Consider the following 18,830-nt stretch of genomic DNA (forward strand, 5'->3'; position numbering starts at 1 on the left):
TTTTAGATGTTTTCCTCCCAATAATATGGGAACAAAGTGACTATTAACTTACCATACAAATTGACTGAGATATACTCTTGATAGCATCTACATAAGCAATCACATTGCAAAATTTTATGACAATACATGATATGTAGTCTCTTAATAATCCAAGTTTTTCTTATTGATTTTTCACTGTTAGAAAAATAAAGAAAAGTTTGTCTTAGGCTCAGAATTTGACATTTGGTTCTGGCTTAGCCATGTTCAGAAAAAGCTCTTCAGATAAAAGTAAGAGTATTTAGAGATTGTAGAAAAAAGATTTTACCAGCAAAATCATGTGAGAAACTCTTGCTCTTTCCCTGTCATAAAATCTTCTTCCTGACTCCTTTTCTGCTTAATACATACTGTGATGATATAAGTATTTCCCTAGTAAAGATGAGCTGTCCCACAGAAATGACATACATTCAACTGCCTCCTGGGAACCATCCAGGAATATGCAATTTATATACCACTCTTTTTCTTTAAAATTTCCATAGTATGTAAAGTTCATAAAGTTTAAATGTTAAATTGTATAATGTAGTTTCAAGCATGGGTACTATCAGCCAGACCCATTTGTATGGAGTCTGTCCAGAATGTATCCAACCATGTAATATAAAAAATAGAGACATTGATTGAAGAAGAAACAAGAAACATTATACACAAGACAATGATGCCTCAGCCCCCTTCAAAGTAAGCACCTTGGGACTTCACACAATTCTTTCAGGGTCTCTTCCACTGTTCAAAACACCCTGCAAAATAATTTGTTGAAATAGCTATTAGCTACCCCATCATATTTTCCTGAATTTCACTGATGGTCTCAAATCTCTTACCTTTCAAAGGTGATTTTAGTTTTGGGAAAAGCCAAAAGTCACAGGGCACCAAATGGGCTGGCAGGGCGGGGCGGTGGGGGGGGGGGGCGCGTTGAGTCACATGAGTGATTTGATGTTTCACCAAAACACTCTGCATGAGCAGATGTATTGTCATGATGAAGCTGCCCTTCCCCAGTTGCCCATAGCTGCAGCCATTTTCCTGGTATTGCATCTCTCAACCCACGAAGAACATTGAGGTAGTGCTCCTTATTAATTGCTTGGCCTGGAGGGGTGTACTTGTGATGGGCAACACCTTCCAATCAAAAAACACAGTCAAAATGGTCTTGTCTTGCTGTGACTTTGCTGTACCTTCCTTGGGATGGGAGAACCAGGAGACTTCCACTAGGACAACTAGGCCTTCACTTCCAAATAATAGCCATAGACCCACCATTCATTCTAGTTATGACCTTGAGTAAATCTGGTTTATTGGTAGGTAGTGGTTTGAATCAATTGATTAGCAACTGTAGAATGATATTCCTTCTGCTCTGTTAACAAATGGAACAAATTTTGCCATGATACATTTGATGCCAAGATCCTCTGTCCAAATTGGACACAGTAGTTTTTGGAATCTCCAGATCAGCTTCTACTTCTCACACTGTCAGTCACCAATCTCACACTGTCAGTATTATGTTATTTAACCATAATACTTATAAAACCCAGTTTATGGAAAATAAGGAAATAAATGTGCTTTTATTTTAAAGTGTTGTCTGCAATAAACAGATGAGTCAAAGATTCATGCATAACAGTATTTGTTGGTGTACTAAAACCCGTAAAACATCATAAATTTCCAAGAAAGAGTCCATACAATGCAATATTATACATTTAAAAAAGAACATTTTAGGAGAATTTGTAGTAACATGGTAAATGTTTAAAAATGCTGTTAAATTTGTATAAGTATATAACAGCATTATGTACAGCAATGCTTTTTATTTATGAAAATATATAATAATCTAAAGAAACAAGATAAATATTTAAAGTGTTAACTATGAATAACACTTGGAAATTAGAACTAAGTTGTTGTACTTCCTTATTTTACCTTTATCTATTTTTTTTATTTAATCATTATTGTATTTTTTCATTACCATTTAGTCCTGTTATACTCCCTTCTCCCCAGCAATCGCCAGACTGTTGTTCATGTCCATGAGTTCTTTTTCCTTTTTTGCTCATTCCCTCCAACCCTTGACTACCATCCCTGACTTGCTGTCACCTGCTCTTCATCTAAGAGTCTGTCTCTATTTTGCTTGTTAGTTCAGTTTGTTCATTAGATTCCACATATGAGTGAAATCATATGGTATTTGTCTTTCTCTGACTGGCTTATTTCATTTAGCATAATGTTCTCCAGGTACATCCACACTGTTGCAAAGGGTGAAATTTTCCTTGTTGTAATGGCCCAGTAGAATTCCATTTTGTAAATGCCCTAAAGATTTTTTATCCACTCATCTATTGATGGATACTTGGGCTGCTTCCATATTTTCATGATTGTAAACAATGCTTAAAGGAACATAAGAATGCATATGCTCTTTCAAATTAATGTTTTGGGTTCCTTCAGTTATATTCCCAGAAGTGGGATCACTGGGTCAAAAGGAAGATCCACTTTTAATTGTCTGAGGTATCTCCATACTGCTTTCACAGTGGCTGAACCAATCTGCATTTCCACCAATAGTGCAAAAGAGTTCCCCTTTCTTCACATCTTTGCCAGCACTTGTTGCTTGGTGCTTTATCAATAATAGCCATTCTGACAGGTTTGAGATGGTATCTCATTGTAGTTTTTTAAAGGTATTTCTTCTATAATCTCAATTTTGTTTTCTGATTTTCTTTTTTTTTTAAGATTTTATTTATTTATTTATTTTTAGAGAGGGAAGGGAGGGAGAAAGAGAAAGAGAGAGAGAAACATCAATGTGCGGTTGCTGGGCGCCATGGCCTGCAATCCAGGCATGTTGTCTAACTGGGAATCAAACCTGCGATGCTTTGGTTTGCAGCCTGAGCTCAATCCACTGAGCTATGCCAGCCAGGGCCCTCATTATAGTTTTAATTTAAATTTCTGTGATGATCTTTTCATATGTTTATTGGTCATCTGTATGTCCTTCCTGGAGACATGTCTATTCAGGTCCTTCACACATTTTTTAATTGGGATATTTGCATTCTTGGTGTTGAGTCTTGTAAGTACTTTATAAATTTTGTATATTAACCCCTTAACAGATGTATTGGTGAATATGTTCTCTAATTCTGTGGGTTGTCTTTTTATTTTGTTGGCAATTTTCTTTGTTGTGTAAAAACTTTTTAGTTTGATGAAGTTCCATTTGTTTTTCTTTTGTTTCCCTTGCCTGGGGAGATACGTCTGATAAAAAAAATATATATATATCTGAGCAATGTCTGAAATTTGGCTGCCTCTGTTTTCTTCCAGGATTTTTATGGTTTTGGGTCTAACATTTAAGTCTTTGATTCATTTTGAATTTATGCTTGCATGTGGTGTAAGGAGGTGGTCTAGTTTCATTCTTCTGCACATACCTGTTCAATTTTCCCAACACCATTTATTGAATAAACTATCTTTAGTCTATTGTAGGTGCTTGCTTTCTCTGACAGATATCAATTGGCTATAAAAGTGTGGGTTTATTTCTGGTTTCTCTATTCTGTTACATTGACTTATATGTCTGATTTTATGCCAGTACCATGCTCTTTTGATTACTATGTACTTGTAGCATAGTGTGATATTAGTAGTGTAATTCCACCAACCTTCTTCTTCTTTTTCAAAATTGCTGTTGCTATGCAGGGCCATTTGTGGTTCCATATAAACTTTTTAAATATTTGTTCTAGTTCTGTGAAATGAATGATTGGAATCTTGATAGGAATTACATTGAATCTATAGATTGCTTTGGGTAGTATCGACATTTTAATGGTGTTAATTCTTCCTATCCGTAAACACTTCACGTGTTTCCATTTATTTTATCTTCTTCAGTTTCTTTCTTCAATGTCGTATAATTTTCTGAGTACAGGTCTTTTACATCCTTGGTTAGGTTTATTCTTAGGTATTTTATTCTTTTTAAAATATTTGGGGTTGTTTTCTTAATCTCTCTTTCTGTTAATATGTTAATGGCATAGAAAAATGCAACTGATTCCTATATATTAATTTTGTATCCTGCTACTTTGCTGAATCTATTTATCAGGTCTAGTAGTTTCTTGGTGGAATCTTTGGGGTTCTAATGTACAGTATCATGTCATCTGCAAATGAAGACAATTTTACTTCTTCCTTCCAATATAGATGCCTTTTATTACTTCTTGTCCGTGGCAATCAGACAAGAAGAATTCCAGTACTATGTTGATTAACAGAAGTGAAAGCAAACATCTCTGTCTTGTTCCTAATCTTAAGGGGAACACTTGTAGTTTTTGCCCATTGAATATGATGCTGGCAGTGAGTTTGTCATATATGTCCTTTATTATGTTCAGCTATGTTCCACCACTCCCATTTTTGCTGAATTTTTATTATAAATGGGTGCTGGATTTTATCAAAAGCTTTTTCTGCATCTATTGATAGGATCATGTGGTTTTTATCCTTTGCTTTGTTTATGTGGTGAATCACATTTATTGATTTGTAAATTTTGTTCCAACCTTGCATTCCTGTAATAAATCCAACTTGATCATGGTGTATGATCTTTTTGATGCATTGCTGTATTTGGTTTGCTGATATTTTGTTGAGGTTTTTAGTGTTTATATTCATCAGGGATATTGGCCTATAATTTTCTTTCTTTGTAGTGCCTTTATCTGGTTTTGGAATTAGGATAATGCTGGCCTTGTAAAATGAGTTCGGGAGCCTTCCCTCCTCTTGAATTTTATGAAATCGTTTGAGGAGGAGTGCTAGTTCTTTTTGAAATATTTGGAAAAATTCACCTGTGAAGTTATCTGGTCCAGGGCTTTGTTTTTTGGGATTTTTTTTATTACTTCTTCAATTTCATTAGGTATAATCTGTCTACTCAGATTCTCTTATTCTTCCTGATTTAGTATTGGAAGATTGTATGCTTCTAGGAATTTATCCATTTCATCCAGGTTGCCCAGTTTGTTGGCATAGGTTGTTCATAATATTTTCTTATAATCTTTTGTATTTCCTTGGTGTCCTGTGTTACTTCTCCTCTTTCATTTCTGATTTTGTTGATTTGTGTCACTTCTTTTTTTCCCTTGGTGAGTCTGGTTAAAGGTTTGTCAATCTTGTTTATCTTTTCAAAGAACCAGTCTTGGATTCATTGATCTTTTGTATCACTTTTTAAACTATGGTTCATTTATTTCTGCTTTAATCTTTATTATTTCATTCCTTCTACTCTTTTGGCTTTGTTGTTCTTTTTCAAGTTCCTTTAAGTGTGAAGTAGATTGTTTATTTGAGCTTTATTTGTTTTTTTTTAACTGTAATTCTATGAATTTCCATCTTAAGATTGATTTCTGTGTCCCACAAATTTTGGGTTGTTGTGTCCTCATTTTCATTTGTTTCAAGGTATCTTTTGATTTCATCTTTGATCTCATTATTAAACCATTCATTGTTTAATAACATGTTATTTAGCTTCCATGTCTTTGAATGATTTTCAGTGTTCTTGTTATTGATTTCTACTTTCATAGTATTGTGGTCAGAGAAGCTGTTTGATATTTCAGTCTTCTTAAATTTATTGAGAGTTTTTTTGTGTGTCTTAACATGTGGTCTATTCTAGAAATAATTCCATATGCACTTGAAAAGTATGTATATTCTTCTACTTTGAGGTGAAATGTTCTAAAAATATCAATTAAATCTATCTGATTTCGTTTGTTGTTTAAGACCACCGTCTCCTTAAATGAGTTGTCCCAGACATAATCCTGTTCTTCTGGTGGGAAAGGGGGTGGTGATTCCCCCTAGTGAGGAATACTCTGAGCCCTTCTCCCAAATGGCTTGTATTGGGAATGGTATGTGTAGGGGTATACAGCATACATGCATAGCTCATCAATCCATGTCAAAAGTCTATAGTCATACAAAAACAGGTATTATCTATAAATACCAATTAAAGGAACACAGACAGTTGTCATAGTCAGGGTCTGTCATGCTGATGCCAGATGGTCTTAAGACATGTTTCATAAGATAAGGAGTTTACTGTTTATGCCTTGAACTTAAATATCTGGTTTATATCAACAGGGCTATGCTAGACAGAGCAAGCTTCAAGGATAAAATATACAATTCAAGCCTGATTCCCATGGAAACCCTTAGTGTTAGAGTCAGGTCATGCCTGCCACCTACATTACCTAGTTTTCCAGGGAGACTTACTAGCCCTTTCAGGGCTTGCTCTCCAAAACCACACAGAGTGGTCCCCAACATAAATGGGGTGTTAAAATCCCCAACTACAACTATATTTCTGTTGGTCTCTCCCTTTATGTTCATCAAGATTTGCTTTACATATTTAGATATTCTTGTGTTGGGTACATAAATGTTTACTAGGGTTATATCCTCTTGTTGGATTTTTCCCTTTAGTATTATGTAGTGTCCTTCTTTGTCTCTTACTGCAGTCTTGGTTTTAAAGTTTATTTTTTATATAAGTACTGCTAACTCACCTTTTTTTTCTTTTCCATTTGCATGAAACACATTTTTTCAACCCTTTACTTTTAGTCTGTGTAATCTTTTGATCTGAGATGGGTCTCCTAGAGGCAGCATTTATATGGGTGTTTTCTTATCCATTCGGCTACCCTCTGTCTTTTGGTTGGAGCATTTAAGCCATTTACATTTTAGGTAACTACTGATAAATACATATGTAGTGCCATTTAATTGTTAGACTGTTCTCTTCCTCCTCCTCCCCCGCCCCTTCTTCTTCTTCCCCTTCTTCTTCTGCTTCAAGCAAGCCCTTTAACATCTGTTGTAGTACTGGTGTGATGCTAACACACTTCTTTAGCTTTTTCTTATCTGGGGAGATCCTTATTTCTCATTTGATTTTAAATGGTAGCCTTGCTGGGTAAAGTAGCCTTGGTTGTAGGTCCTTGGTTAACATCACCTTGAATATTTCAGGCCATTCCTTTCTGGCCTGAAATGCTCCTGTTGAGTAATCAGATGCCAGTCTAACTGGAGCTCTCTTGTAGGTAACTCCCTGCCTTTCTCTTGCAGTTTTTACGATTCTCTCCTTGTCTTTAAGCCTTGTCATTTTAATTATGATCCCTGTGTCCCTCTGTAGGCTTCTTTGGGTCCAACTTGTTTGTGACTCTCTGAGCTTCCCAGACTTGTGTGTCTTTTTCCTTCACCAGATTAAGGAAGGTTTCTATCATTACTTCTCCAAATCCATTCTCATTCTCTTGCTCACTCTTTTCTTCTTCTGATATTTCTATGATGTAGCTGTTGTTATGTTTCTTGTTGTCCAAAATGTTTCTTAAGTACTCATTTTTAAAATTTCTTTTTTCCTTTTGCCACTCTACCTGGGTGTTTTTTTTTTCTACCTTATCTTTCAAAACACTGGTTCTATCCTCTGCTTCATCTAACCTACTGTTTATTTCTTCCAGTGTATTATTTATTTCAGATATTGCATTCTTTATTTTTGCAATATCCTGGAATACTGGTCCTTTTTTATTGTTTCTATGTGATTTTTCATGATGTTAGTATCCCTATAGTCATTACTCTATTTTGGGGGTTTTGTTTTTTTCTCTGTAAACCTCTTTTTTAAAATTTTATTTTAATTTTTGTTGCAGTACAATTTTCTATCCTTTACTCCCATCCCAACCCACCCACCCAGCTCTCCTCTCCTCCCTCCCATTTCCACCCCCCCTAGTTTTTATCAATGTGTCCTTTATACTTATTCCTGTAAACCCTTACCCTTTTCCCCTGACATTCCCCTTATAATCATTACTCTAAACCAGAGGTTTCAAACTCATTTTCACCAGGGACCACATCATGCTCGTGGTTGCCTTCAAAGGGCCGAATGTAATTTCAACTCCTTAACAGTGAAGGAATAGTTACAGTTATACAGTCCTAAAATCATTTTGGCCCTTTGAAGGCAACTGCAAGGCTGATGTGGCCCCCTGGTAAAAATGAGTTTGACACCCCTGCTCTAAACTCTCTTTTTAATAAATTGCTTGCCTCCATTATATTTCATTTAGTTCTTCTGAAAATCTCACTTGTTCTTTCAATTGAGGTCTGTTTCTTTGTCTTCTCATTTTGACTGCTTTGTACTTTCTGCCTTAGCTGTTAATACTAATCAGCTGTTGAAGCAATGTTGTTCAAGTTGTGATCTACAGCCTGGTTTAAGCACCACAGGGTGGAACAGAGTAATCCCTGTAGGTGGGGGTATTACTTCCCCTCAGGCTGATATAATTCAGAGCAGAGTACTCAGTGAGAGAGTAATGGTCCCTGCAGTATGAGAAATGACACAGTACATGGATCCTGGTGGCTATTCCTTCAGTTCTCTTCCCAGAGACACCAACAACACACTCCTCAAGTGTCTCTAATCCACTCTGCCCTCCCTTTGCTGGCACCCAGAGTAAGTAGCTGCAAATGAAATTTTGTGTTTTGACCTTTTAATAGGCTCTCTGCATCTCCAGAGGACAGAATCTCTACTGCTTTTCATAGCTAGATGGTATTTGGGTTCTTTCTGGCTCTGAAGCTATAAGCTGGGGAACCCAGCTGGGGGTTTATACCCCACACTTCTCAAGGGGAACCCCCAGCCACTGAAATATCACTCCAGCACTTCAGCTTCTGCCAATCCAGCCAGCCCTCTCTCATGTCTCCTCTACATTCCCTACCAGTCATGTGGTGGTGAAGTGGTTTGTTCTGTCTGCCCTTGGTTGTAAGGCTTCTCTCCAGCTAGTGTTTAGTTGGTTATTCTAGATGATTTCTCTATGATTTAGTTGTAATTCCATATTGGTCCTGGGAGGAGGAGGTTAGTATAGCTTCCACTTACTCCTCCTACATCTTGGATCCAAATCTTTTGAATGTCTATAGTCCAAGACTCCTTTTTTGCTTCACAGCTGTATCACTGTACACATCCCATTAAATAGCCATTCCCAGCTCCCAGAGTCTACAGATGATAAAAAAAATCATCTTCTCAATCTTTTTTCAACTCAAAGTTGTAAAGAGACATAATTAAAGCTGTCCCAAATGACAGGAAAATGAATAGATCTCTGAACCTTCCTGCCAAAGCTTAGTTAGTTTATATACAAGCTGATAAGGATTAACTGACACTTGACCCAAACATTATCCACCTTTCTCTATTTAATTTTTTTCCACAGTACATGTATATTACCTTTGTAATCAGAAAGGAAAAACTTTATTTCAAAAATAGGATACTTTGTATTAGAAATATAGTTTGTAGATAAAATTCTAGTTTAAAGCATAACTTATATTAACAGCAAAAGAAAATGGTGAACTAATAAAATTTTCTTCAAGATAAAAAATAAACTATAATTCACTCAGCACTCTGATTTTGTTTTTCAATTACTAGTGTCCAATAAAAGAAGCCAGGGATTTTCAGAAGTAGTGATTGAATTATAGCACTGAGGCAGGGGAAAGTGGAGATGAACTTTAAACATCTTTTTCTTAAATTTTTACTTTGCACACGATTGGGGTTTTTTGTTTTGTTTTGTTTTGTTTTGTTTTTGTTCTTAACCCCATAAACATTACATATGGACATAGTGCATTGCCCACTGTCCATTCTCATTTTGTTTTTGCTAGTCCTAATCCTAGCCCTTTCCACAGCTCAGATAAAAAGCTGCCTTTTCTACACTGCCTTCCCTGACAAGCTATAAATAAGCTCCAGATGCTGGGGGGTAAGGCTGTGATCAAAGAGGATGCTATTGTGGCAAAGAACTTAGGAGGCATCTTGAAAGGGCTCCCAACTGCCACATCTGGGCAAATTGAGCAATAAAATAATTATAGAAGTGGATTGTATTTCATAGACTGAAAAACATTCATGAATTCATTTTGATATAAAGATGCATCATAGATAGATAATAAATAGATAGATGATATATAGATAGATGATAGATAGATAAAGAGGAAAATCTCTTCCTTACTGCTGAATTCCAATTTTAAAATTAGCTTTCTATAATTATTCTGTAGTTATATAAAGTATTAACATTTGATGACATTTGATGAACAAATTCAGGAATTCTTTGTTCTACTTGTCAAATTTCTGTGCATTTGAAATCAATTCAAGATGAAGACCCAAAAAATAGGGTAATTTAAGTAATTAGATATAATTATAAAGTTATTAAATGAAAATACTATGGTTGTAGAAAATTGAAAAGGAAAAAAGAAAAATATCACAACCCACAGATTCATCATACAAAAAAAACACACTTTTAGTGTTTTGCTTTTTATGAATATTTCAAAATTAATACACTTAAAGGCAGAAAGTTATGTAGATCTAAAGGAGAAACTTGCAATACCCCCTGAGTTAATTCAAGTGCATGACCCTGCTCTCCTATGTAGGATGCTGGATAGCCATGCTTCTAGTGTTCCCACTCAGAATTAAATCCACATGTTGAAACATGTGACAATAGCAGGCTGGGATCAGATGATCATGGAGAACCTCTTCCTGACCACCATCCACACTCCTATCTGGAGAGCATTAGCAGGCACTTCCATTAATAGCATCACACACCCCCTACAGCCATAAATGGCCATGACACCAGATGGTAACAAGATTTCTAGCAGCAAACAAAGAGAGAAAATTATATTTAAATTATGCAAAATTGCCCTTTAAACAAAATTGCTTTCTGATAAAAAACCAAAGCATCAGAAGTAATTATAAGATGTCTACCTGGGAAGGCATCATTACATCATTTATAAGTAAATAAACAAGAAACAGCAAAATAGATGTGTCCTTCATTCACAGCCACCAGAAACTTATTTTCTGGTATGATGTTATCCACCCATCCCTACACACACACACACACACACACACACACTATATGGCAGTTTATAGCTGCACATGGAGGAAAGCAAGCTTATAGTTCCTTATGAGCCAGCACAAGTAATCCTAGTTCTCTCCAGTTGGAACTAGGCTGTTGTTATAGCAACCACTAAATGATGGACAGATTTTTTAAATGTGTAGTGGTCTACTGTGACAACAGCTTCCAGGATATATACTAAGTATTTTCAAATCTGTTAAAATATATGCACTGTGTAATAATACAAAATGCTGTATTTCTTTTTTTTATTATTATCTTTTAATCATTGTTCAAATACAGTTTTCTCCTTTTTAATCCCAATCCTTTGCCCCCTCCCACCCTCCCCACTTCCCTCCCATTACCACCCTCCCCTTAGTTTATGGCCATGTGCCCTTTAAGTTTGTTCCTGTGAGCCCTTCCCACTGACCCCTTAAATTCCCTCTTCTCTCCCCTCCCGTCACCGTGAGCCTGTCCTCTATTTCAGTGTCTTTGGTTATATTTTGCTTGCTTCTTTGTTTTGTTATTTAGGTTCCTGTTAAAGGTGAGATCATATGGTATTTGTCTTTCACTGCCTGGATTGTTTCGCTAAGCATAATGTTTTCCAGCTCCATCCACGCTGTTGCAAAGGGTAGGAGCTCCTTCTTTCTTTCTGCTGCATAGAATTCCATTGTGTAAATGTACCATAGTTTTTTGATCCATTCATTTACTGATGGGCATCTTGGTTGCTTCCAGCATCTAGCTATTGTAAATTGTGCTGCTATGAACATTGGGATGCATAGGTTCTTTTGAATTGGTGTTTTAGTATTCTTAGGATAGAGTCCCAGCAATGGAATTGCTGGGTCAAAAGGCAGATCCATTTTTAGTTTTCTGAGGAAGTTCCATACTGCTTTCCATAGTGGTTGTACCAGTCTGCAGTCCCACCAGCAGTGCACTAGGGTCCCCTTTTCTCCACAACCTCTCCAACACTTGTTGTTTGTTGCTTTGTTTATGATGGCCATTCTGACTGGTGTGAAGTGGTATCTCATTGTCGTTTTAATTTGCATCTCTCTGATAGCTAGCAATATTGAACATCATTTCATGTGTTTTTGGATTTTCTGTATGTCCTCCTTGGAGAAGTGTCTGTTCAAGTCCTTTGCCCACTTTTTAATTGGATTTCTTGTCGTCTTAGAGTGCAGTCGTGTAAGTTCTTTATATATTTTGGAGATTAAACCCTTGTCTGAGGTATCATTGGCAAATATGTTTTCCCATACAGTTGGTTCTCTTTTAATTTTGATACTGTTTTCTTTAGCTGTGCAGAAGCTTTTAATTTTGATGAGGTCCCATTTGTTTATTCTTTCCTTTATGTCCCTTGCTCTAGGGGACACATCAGTAAAAAAGTTTCTTCATGAAATATCTGAGATTTTCCTACCTACGTTCTCCTGTAGAACTTTAATGGTGTCACATTTTATATTTAAGTCTTTTATCCACCTTGAATTTATTTTTGTATATGGTGTAAGTTGGTGCTCAAGTTTCATTTTTTTGCATGTGGCTGTCCAGTTCTCCCAACACCATTTGTTGAAGAGGCTATTTTTATCCCATTTAATGTTGCTGCCTCCTTTGTCAAATATTAATTGACCATAGGGACTTGGGGTTATTTCTGGGCTCTCTGTTCTGTTCCATTGGTCTATGTGCCTGTTTTTATGCCAGTACCAGGCTGTTTTGATTACAGTGGTCTTGTAGTATAGTTTAGTGTCAGGTATTGTGACCCCTCCTACTTTACTCTTCTTTCTCAAAATTGCAGCAGCTATTCGGGGTCATTTATAATTCCATATAAATTTTTGAAGTGTTTGTTCTATATCTGTGAAATATGCCATTGGTACTTTAATAGGAATTGCATTGAATGTGTAAATTGCTTTGGGTAGTATGGACATTTTAATGATATTAATTCTTCCAATCCATGAACACGGTATACGTTTCCATTTGTTTGTGTCTTCCTTGATTTCTTTCTTCAGTGTTGTGTAGTTTACTGAATACACGTCTTTTACTTCTTTGGTTAGGTTTATTCCTAGGTATTTTATTTTTCTTTTTGCTATTTCAAATGGGATTTTTTCTTTGATCTCTGTTTCTGCTGTTTCATTGTTGGTGTACAGAAATGCCTTTGATTTCTGGATATTGACTTTGTACCCTGCTGTTTTGCCAAATTCATTTATTAGGTCAAGCAGTTTTTTGGTAGAGTCTATAGGATTTTCTATGTATACTATCATGTGATCTGCGAACAGTGACAGTTTTGTTTCCTCCTTTCCGATTTGAATGCCTTTTATTTCTTTTTCTTGTCTGATTGCTGTGGCTAAAACTTCCAGTACTATATTGAACAGAAGTGGTGAAAGTGGACAGCCTTGCCTTGTTCCTGATCTTAGTGGAAAAGATTTTAATTTTTGCCCATTGAGTATGATGTTGGCTCTAGGTCTCTCATATATGGCCTTTAATGTGTTGAGGAATGCTCCCTCTATTCCCACTTTGCTGAGTGTTTTTATCATGAATGGGTGCTGTATCTTGTCAAATGCTTTTTCTGCATCAATTGATATGATCATGTGGTTTTTATCTTTGCTTTTGTTTATGTGATGTATTACATTCACTGACTTGCGAATATTGAACCATCCTTGCATCCCTGGAATGAATCCCACTTGGTCATGGTGTATGATCTTTTTAATGTATTGTTGGATGCGGTTTGCCAGTATTTTGTTGAGGATTTTAGCGTCAATGTTCATCAGTGATATTGGCCTGAAGTTTTTTTTCTTTGTTGTGTCTTTATCTCGTTTTGGAATTAGGATGATGTTGGCCTCATAAAAAGAGTTTGGGAAACTCCCATCTTTTTGGATTTTTTGGAATAGCCTGTGAAGGATAGGGATTAACTCTTCCTTAAATGCTTTGTAGAATTCTCCTGTGAAACCATCTGGTCCCGGGCTTTTGTGTGTTGGGAGTTTTTTGATTACTGCTTCAATTTCTTTTGTTGTTATTGGTCTGTTCAGACTTTCTGCTTCTTTTTCATTGAGTACAAAATGCTGTATTTCAAGAACAATTTTCAATGCCTTTCTTTTAAAAAATTGAAATGACAGACAAGCCAAATTATTTTTAGTTCTACATAGCCATTTGTGCTAATACCAGTTTTATTCACTAGCAAGACAAATCAGAACTTCCATTCTCTGTGCAGCTCTGCCTATTTGTTTTAAGGAAGATTGGACTCAATTAATGATAAAGTATATTGCCCCCTAGATGACAGCATCTTCTTTCTGAGGTGATGTTAATGCCTGGAGTTGGATAGGGGCTAAGAAATTAGCATAGTAAAATCACACTCAATGATTTTGACCTCCACTTGCTATATATATTTGATTCATTTTTTTATTTTTGTTGAAATATGAATGAATAATACCCATACTACAGCAGCATTTCTAGACAATCAAGATTCAGTTCTCTGAATTTTATGCAAAATACCCTTGACTTCAGTACATCTATAATTCTCTGACCCTCAGCATTAGGGGGAAAAATGCAGTGAGATGCTTAGACCTGCTGGAATTTGGAGCAAGTGGCTTCCTCAGATCACTGCCTAGCAAAAACTCTAGTCATTTCTGAAAGACCAATCTTAAAATTCAGGAAAAACTTTCAGTGGGTTTATAATTATAATTTCAGGGTTTTTTTTTTTAATTAAATGAAGATTGGCTCTACCAGGAATCATAGGCTAAAAGTAACCTGTCTTGAGGCAAAGAACATCAGACTGATTGTCTTAAGTAAACTTATTTTATTGATTTTTTCAAAAGAGTAAGAGAGACAGAAAGAGAAACAGCAATTTGTTGTTCCACACATTTATTAATTGCTTCTTGTATGTGTCCTGACCAGGGACTGAAATCATAGCCTTGGCTTATGGGGATGACACTCTAACCGAGTTATCTGTCCAGGGCCTTAAATAAACTTTTTGTTGAAGCGTGTTGTACTCAGATAGAGAGAAGCACCCATAGTATATGTAATCAGCTTAATTAATTTTCCACAAAATAGCACACCCATGTAACCAACACCTAGATCAAGAAACAGAATATTATAAGAACCACAAGGCACCTTTGTGTTCCTCCCAGTCACTAGCCCACAATGGCAACTGTACCCTGACTCCACAGATTACTAGTTCTGCCTTGTTCTAAGCTTTACACAAATAGAATTATGTGATATATCCTGTGTTTGGCTCATTTAGATCAATGTTATATTTGTGAGATTCATCCATGCTTTTGACTTTTCTCAATGCTGAAAATCAAAAGAAATAAAAATGAGCTGGGAGATTCAAATGTGATTTTCCTTGAAATTTGAGTGATCATATTCCTGTTAAAATGCTTTAATGGAAGTTATAATAAACATCAAGCATGATTTTCCTTTGAGTACTGAAAAGCATTCAAAAATAGTACTTTTTAAAGGCACCCCAAAATTTTTTGTACAATATAATATATTCAAATTCCAAATATTTTTCTCACTTCTCAAACCCATCCTTATGGCCCTGCTTGGGGACAGTAGAAAGTTCATGGAGATCCTGTCCCTGTCCACCCACCATGGAGATGTAGCAATGACAGAGCCCACAATTACAGCCCGAGCCCTCTCCTGCCCCAGGACTCACTGGGCCATGGTGTGAAAAGAGCCAGTGACCCAGTGAGGATGGTCTCAGAGAGCGTCTCACTTCCCCGGGGTACAGCGTTTCAACAGCCTAAATAGCTTCAACCTCCCCATTTTACCTCCATCCCTGGAAAAGCGTAACTTAGTGCTTCAGAATTACACACTGCCTGAGGGTGGCCAGTCCCACCACTTCCACTTGCTTCCTTGTTCTCCGTGAATTACTGATAATGTCACGCTGGAGTCCCAGACCATGGAGGCTGATATGAACCTGACCAACCTGATTGATGAGGATTTCTTACCTGATGACATGGTGCGGTACTTAAATTCTCAGAACCAAGCTGAGTATGAACAGCACTTTCAGAGTGCTCTCTCTGATGACAGCAAAATGCTCCACAAGCCCAACTTGGGGAGTGGGCATGGTGACTTTGACCAACCTGGATTGCCAGACAGCCATGCCAACCAGCAGTATGGTGAGCTGGAGCAGCCCTGCCCTGAAGCCAGCAAAGCTGATGTGCCCATTCAGTGAAACAAGGTCAGCTCCAGCAGTGCCTACCTGTCCTCCTCTAGGCTGAAATGTGGCCAGCGATCCACAGCTCAGCCAGCTGGAGCCTTTGGGTTGTACAACAACATGGGTTCCCACCCACAGAATCCCTTGGGGAAAGGGACTGGCCCAGCGGGGATCTATCAGTCCATTGGGGAGCAGTGCAGCACTTATGGTGGGCCAGAGCACCTGGTGGGCCACAATGGTGGGACTGGCACCAAGAGAAATGACTTCCATGAACAACCCTATAAAGTCCAGCAGTATGGGAACTGCCTCAACAGGCAGCCCAGGGTCCCCGGCTCACTCAACAATGCCTGTGCTTCTGGGATTCAAGTGGCAAAGCTGAGAAGCACCACCATGCAAGGGAATGGGAGCCAGCCAGACTTTGGCCTGTTGGTGGTGCCTAATGAATCAGCTGTCAGCACAGTGAATGGCATGCCAATCCAATATCCAGTGGAACAGGGGAACTTGACTCATCAGCTATTCATCGACAGCATGCGCTACCCGGGGGCAGGCTGCCTAAAGTAGCAGATGCCAGGGCATGTTAGCACTACTTCACATATCAATGCATATCAAGGGCCAGAGAGCAGCCTGCCAGGGCCCCCCAGCTTTGGGGGCCAGCTGTCAAGTTTGGCAGCTGTCAGGAGCTACCTGCCCTGTGCTGGTTACAGAAACAGCAGGCACCAGGCTATGCCAATGGGCAACCTCACCCTGCAGCAAAGTGACACATCAGACCTGCATGGTCAACGGCATCAAGATGGAGATGCAAGTGCAGCCCCATCAACTCTGTTCTAATGTGTGGAGTTACTCTGGTCAGTTCTATGACCAAACCATTGGCTGCAGTCAGCAAGACATAAAAACTTGTTCATTCTCTATTTCAGAAGCCAACTGCCTGCTACAAGGGGCCATCACCGACAGCTCTGAATTACTTTCCCCAAGTGCTAACCAGGTAATGAGCATAGTTTCAACAGCCATGACCTGGAAGGGGTGCAGATTGATTTTGACACCATCATAAATGATGTGGCACCAGCCTAATGTCAGGGGCCCTGAGCCCAAGTATCCTTCAGAATCTTTCCCATAGCTCCTTCCACCTCATGATGCCATGAACATCCCTCCCATTGCCAGCACTGTCTGTGAGCACCACCAACGTGGCCAATGGGGACATGAGTTCTCTGTTGACCTTCCTTGCAGAGGAAAGCAAATTCCTTACAATTATACAGCAGGCACTAGGAAAAAAGGACTGCCAACAAACATGAACGTTTAGGAGTTGAGAAGATTAAATTTGGTCATTTGGGCTGGTTTGTGTTTTTTTTTTTAGTTCTGTATGTATTTTTAGCAATCTCATCTCAACTAACTGGGATGTGTTTCAAGTATATTCCTTTTATGGAAAAGGACTCTGAAAAACCCTAAAGTATTCTAGGGAGAAGCTGTCTTCCATTTCAGTTTGGGTCAGTGTTGTTACACTCCAACCACTGTCTTTTTTAAAAAACTGTTAGTCTGTCCCCTTTATTAGTAAACCACTGTAAATGTGTGATGTGCATGTTCTTCTTTCTTTTTGAAGGCAGGTCAGATAAAAGGATTTGACATGTTTCTCTGTTACTCAAAGGAAATAGGTGTTGGTATGCCTTTAACCAAGAGAGTAAATGTCTACTTTTTAAAATTTTCCTTTACATATGCTCAATGTTTGCTTTGTTTTTTATTTTTCTAATTCCCACATTGGGCACAAGAATGGTTAGTGACTATAAGAACCTTTTGTGGGTGAACTGTAGCCTAGATCCTAGATTTTTGATATGCTCCCATCCTTAACTCATTTCAGGGCATACTTTTGACATTTACCACAAGTAGAAATTTGGGGCTCTTGAAATTAAATCATTTGCTCACAGTTTGGGTTTAAAATTCTTCCTGTCCATAGTGTACATTGGGATGGGGGAGTCTACATCTCTATGGTCGGTTCTCAGTTATCTACTTTGCCTCCTCTCCCTCTGTTCATGAGAGTTAAATGCCATTCAGCATTGCAGGGAGAGAGAGGAAGCCACTTGATAACACTCAAACAGGTTGCTTCTTTCATCTGATCTCGTAAATTAGGTAGATTATAGATAGAAGCTGTTGGGTAGAATTAGTTTGAGGTATATTTATGGGTTTGCTGTATTGTTGATTAGTTCCATGTCTATCATTATCGTAGATAACTGAGAATTGATTATATGTAATTCTAAGTACATAAGTATTTAAACAACCCCACAGCTGTCTGTCATTAACATATGTTAACTCCACTATAGTGAAGGACTACTATTCTAAACATGCTATTTTCAGGAATTTCTAAAATTTAGTTGTAACAGAAAGAACTCACATACAATGATAATTAGAATAAATTGCTTCAACCATTTTTGATATTTCAGAGACCAGGTAAGATGTTTAGTAGCTGTATGGATGCCCCTTTATACCCTATCTATTAAGTTCTGCATCCACTTAAGAAGTTAAATGTTCTCTGCAGTTAGTCCTTAATGTGGGTTTAATCTGTTCTTTGTTTTAGATTAACACAGTTAAATATTTTAATAGTGCAGCTACTTCCCATGTGCTGTAAGTACACATAAAAATATACTATGTGTGCACAGAGTACATGGATTATCTACCATTTTACTTTTTAATATACAAACTATTAAAATAGTAATACCTGAGACTACTTACTGGACTCTCCCCATTGATCTTGGAACTGGATTTATCCAAAGTGACTCATGGTTCAGTTGTGTGGCTTTTTCCACTTATTACTTCCATTTAACTTAGCATTGGAAAGACAATCAAATATAATAAAATATTATTAGATAATAGAACATTAGGACCAACCCATTTTTCTGATGTCTATGTTCTCTCAGATCAAGTATCTTAGCGTGGAGGTAAAC

At 37.5% G+C, this 18,830-nt stretch overlaps 1 pseudogene; it reads left to right on the forward strand.

Annotated features, from left to right (window-relative positions):
• Positions 1–17,189, forward strand: part of LOC114496997 — a 35,608-nt pseudogene extending 18,419 nt beyond the window's left edge.
• Positions 17,190–18,830: the final 1,641 nt, after the last annotated feature.

This window comes from Phyllostomus discolor, chromosome 5 (assembly GCF_004126475.2).
Source record: "Phyllostomus discolor isolate MPI-MPIP mPhyDis1 chromosome 5, mPhyDis1.pri.v3, whole genome shotgun sequence".
NCBI lineage: Eukaryota > Metazoa > Chordata > Mammalia > Chiroptera > Phyllostomidae > Phyllostomus > Phyllostomus discolor.